Consider the following 5,078-nt stretch of genomic DNA (forward strand, 5'->3'; position numbering starts at 1 on the left):
ATCTTTTGTAGCATTCCTTCAATATGTAGAGGAATTTGCTTCTTTTTGTTTTATTTTATGAAAATTTTAACAACAGGAGATAGTGGGTTTTTTGCTCATTTTTTGTTTTTGTTTTTTAACAAATACTACTCACACAATGGCATTTCTTTTTTTTTTTTTTTAAGATTTTTTTTTTTATTTGACAGAGAGGGAGAGATCACAAGCAGGCAGGCAGAGAGAGAGGGGAAGTCAGAGAGCGTGATGTGGGGCTCTATCCCAGGACCCTGAGATCATGACATGAGCCAAAGGCAGAGACTTAACCCACTGAGTCACCCAGGCACCCCTGTTCCTTTGTTTTACCTTTTGATCCCTTCACTCATTTTTTCCACCACTGTTTCTATGAGAAGTTTGCAGTTTTTATGTTTATGTTTTTGTTTTTAGTTTTTGTTTTTGTTTTTAGTTTCCACCTATAAAACAGATCATGCGGTATTTGTCTTGCTGTCTGATTTGTTTAACTGGCATAAGTTCCACCTTGCCCTAATCTAGCTGCTATTTTGTGAGCTATTTTGTGTTCTAGGTTCTCCTTGCAGATGAAGTTGCAGGTGTTGAAGTAGTAGATCTTGAAGGCATAGTTTGCCTTCAGTTCCCTGGAGCCAATTTGCAAAGCCCGCAGAAATGTCCACAAAGTCATTGAAGGTGAAATTCAGTTCACTGTCCTCTGAAAAAGATTCTACAATTCTTTTGTTGAAGGATTCTCCCAGAGTTCCGGTATTTGGATGATGGGACTCAACATCACACAGACAATGGGATGAGTCCATTGGGATGAGACTGGGAGCTTGTAGAACCTTGTGTATAGCCTCAGGATATCCTTTCGTATTGAATAAAGTATAGTTCTAGTAGTTGTCAAGCTGCTCCTCCATGAAGATTGTCTGTTTGTTGTCCATAGCCATGACAATCTGTGGTCATGCAGCTAGATGGCAAGTGGAACAGGGAGAGGCTGGAAGACCCTATCAGGCAGTACTCCCTTTCTATCCTAGGAGACACTATTCTCCTCTTCACTAGCTTGTAAATTTTCTACTTCATTTTTTCTATATCTTCTAAATATTTCAGGAGAATTTTTTTTCGTGTTCTTTAAAAGTGTTTGTGATTGCATTGAAGGACTTTTATTATAGAGTTTTTGAAGTCTTTAATTTTAATATTGTTTGATTTTAAAACTTTTTTCTATTTCTCTGAAAAGTGTCATTTGAATTTTTTTTTAAGATTTTATTTATTTATTTGACAGATCACAAGTAGGCAGAGAGGCAGGCAGAGAGAGAGGAGGAAGCAGGCTCCCTCCTGAGCAGAGAGTTAAGTGGGTTAAGCCTCTGCCTTCAGCTCAGGTCGTGATCCCAGAGTGCTGGGATTGAGCCCCACATCAGGCTCTCTGCTTGGCAGGGAGCCTTCTTCCTCTCTCTCTCTCTCTGCCTGCCTCTCTGCTTACTTGTGATCTCTGTCAAATAAATAAAATAAAATGTTTAAAAAAAATAAATAGCCTTTATTATTTTGATGTAAATTACTTCCAAACTTATTTTGTTGAGGTTTTATAACTAGTCATTGTTGAACTTTGCCAAATGCTTTCTCTTCATCTATTGAGAGCATCATATATTTATCTTTCATTCCATTAATGTGTATCACACTATTGGTTTGTACATGTTAAACAAAACTTGCATCCCAGGGATAAATCCCACTAAGTCATAGTGTATAATTTGTGATGTGTTGCTCAATTTGGTTTGGTGGGATTTTATTTATTACATCCGTGTTCATCAAAGATACTGACCTGTAGCTTTCTTCTCTTGTCATATCTTCTTTGTTTTAAGGATTTTTTTTTTTTTTAAGATTTACTTATTTGAGAGAGAAAGAGAGCACAAGTACAGCAAGTGAGAGAGGGAGAGGGAGAAGCAGGTTCTCCTCTGAGCAGGGAACCTGATGTGCAACGCGATCCCAGGACCCTGGGATCATGACCTGAGCTGAAGGCAGATGCTTCACCGACTAAGCCACCCAGGCATCCCATAAAATGACTTTTAAAATGCTATATAAAATTGAGTTGCAACAGATTAAGTTGGATGTGAGCCCTAGAAAACTGGGACAAAACAATAAAGAAACACTGATTTCTTTTAATAATTAAGAAGTACTAATATTGAGGGATGCCTGGCTGGCTCAGTCAGTGGGCATCTGCCTTCGGCTCGGAATATGATCCCAGAAGCCCTGCATCAGGCTCCCTGCTTCTTGGGGAGCCTGCTCCTCCCTCTTCTTCGGCAGCTCTCCCTGCTTGTGCAACGCTCTGTCTCTCTGTCAAATAAATGAAATCTTTAAAAAAAAAAAAGTACTAATATTCAGTTCCTTAAAAGTGATTGAATTGCATATTACATTCCCATTTCTTTCATACAAACAAATTAGCAACATTTTTGGTATCACCAGTAACCTGTTTAATACATTTTTCCAAAGTCTTCCAATTATTTCTGTAAAACTTTCTGCCTCTACTATCTCCTACTTCAGGTAAATATCAATTAAAAATATTTTATAATGTTTTATTATAAAAACATTGAGACACATTTAGAAAGAAACATTGTAGAAAGTTTCTTGTTCCTTTCTTATCTTTATATACTTTCAAGAACTCCATACTTTAAAGGATAATGGTATTTTAACAGAATGACAAATACATTTTCTAAAAAGCCAATTTATAAAGCTGTGCTATACTGCAAAATTGTTTAGTCAGCTCAATACATTACCAGATGTTTTTTCTTTTTAAGATTTTATTTGAGATGGGGGAGAGAGAGGGAAAAAGAGAGAACATGGGAGTAAGGGTAGAGGGAGAGAGACAAGCAGACTCCCTGCTAAGTGTGGAGACTGACAGGGGACTCAATCCCAGGAACCTGAGATTATGATCTCAGTGGAAATCCATACACTTGCCCAACTGAGCTACCTAGGTGCCCTTTTATCAGATATTTCGAACTAATTGTATTTTACATAAAACTTGTATTAGAAGAAGTGCATCAAAAGGGTGGTACCAGACATCATGCTATCAATTTTATGCTGATTGCCTATACACACCAATTCTGACTGGATATACTTTTGAAAGTCTTCAAGGTGAATTCAATTGTTCAAGGACAAGGAATAGTTTATATATGAACTACAGTTAAAGACACCAAATTTTCAGTAAAAACCATAAGGCATATTTTTAAAGACTGAATTCAACCTATGTTGGTGTATGAAATTTGTACAAAATCAGAAATTGACACATACGAAACTTCCGTACAATTAATCTCTGATGTTCCATCCTACTTTCTATAGTTAACAAGTAACTGCCAGGTGAAAACAATGACTAGATAAAATATATTTTTTTAATATTTTATTTAACAGAGATAGCAAGAGAGGGAACACAAACAGGGGGAGAGGGAGAAGATAACCCTTGCTGAGCAGGGAGCCCAATGCAGGGCTTGATCCCAGGACTCTGGGATCATGACCCGAGCTGAAGGCAAACACTTAACTGATGGAACCACCCAGGTGCCCCTAGATATACTAAACCACAGAAACAATACTTCTACTGTATAAGACTTTATTAATCCTGATGTATTTACATGTAGTTTTAATTAATTTATTTTTTAACAAGTTTTTTTAGATATTATTTATTTATTTGATAGAGAGAGAGAGCACAAGTAGGCAGAGAGGTAGCAGAGAGGGAGGGAGAAGCAGGCTCCCTGCTGAGCAGAGAGCCCGATGCAGGGCTCGATCCCAGGACCCTGAGATCATGACCTGAGCTGAAGGCAGAGGCTTAACCCAGTGAGCTGCCGAAGTACTCCATTTTTAAAAAATATTTTATCTAGGGGCACCTGGGTGGCTCAGTGGGTTAAGCCTCTGCCTTCGGCTCAGGTCATGATCCCAAGGTCCTGGGGTTATGCCCCACATCGGGCTCTCTGCTCAGCAGGGAGCCTGCTTTCTCCTCTGTCTCTGCCTGTCTCTCTGCCTACTTGTGATCTCTGTCTGTCAAATAAATAAAATCTTTTAAAAAATATTTTATTTATTTTTCAGAGGGAGAGCACAAGCAGGGGGAGTGGCAGGCAGGGGGACAAGCAGTTCCCCACTGAGCAGGGAGCCTGATGCAGGACTCAACCCCAGGGCCATGGGATCATGATATGAGCTGAAGGCAAATGCTTAACTGACTGAGCCACCCAGGTGTGTCAGTGCAGTAGCTTTCAAAGTCAGGGGCTTAATAATTGAACACCACTAAAGTATTTTCATATACACTGCTTCAATTCAATTCGATTGAATCGCCAAATTTACTGCTGCTCTTTAGAGTATCAGTATGAATACTGATAAACCTTCAGCTGGAGTATACTTTGTTATTTATATATGTACATGTATTTACCCTCTATATTTTCCTTACTGGGATTGACAAGCAATAAACAAGAGAAACTACAGAAATCCAAAGGCATTGGCATTTTTCAGAAAACTAGGAGTGTTACTTATGATACAGAGTTGTCAGACACCAGTATTACAGGGCCTTTAAAGAATACTGCTATCTGGGGCCCCTGGGTGGCTCAGTTAGTTAAGTGACTGTCTTCAGCTCAGGTCATGATCCTGGAGTCCCAGAATCGAGTCCCGCATAGGGCTCCCAGCTCCATGGGGAGTCTGCTTCTCCCTCTGACCTTCTCCTCACTCATGCTCTTTCACTGTCTCTCTCTCAAATAAATAAATAAATAAAATATTTTTTTAAAAAAAGGAAAACTCCTGTGTGAAAATGCTTTAAGGCTATTTATTTCAACAATTATTTTATTTTGCTGCAATTATTGTAAAGGAAGTGTTTCATCAGTTTAACTATTATAGCTATGCTTACATTATGAGATGAGTGGATATATTTTCTGGGTTTTCCACATATCAAATTGTTTTCCAAGCTGTAGGTAAAAATGTAAAATTACGATTTGTGATGAAAAGCTGTGAGTAATTGTGCCTTTGTTTTCATTACATTAAGTACAGCTTAATTTTCCAGGAATGACAACAAAATACTGCTTAATTTAGAATATAGCGATACCTTTAAGTGTGTGTATGTATGTGTTCACAGG

The sequence above is a fragment of the Martes martes genome, assembly GCF_963455335.1.
Source record: "Martes martes genome assembly, chromosome: Y".
NCBI lineage: Eukaryota > Metazoa > Chordata > Mammalia > Carnivora > Mustelidae > Martes > Martes martes.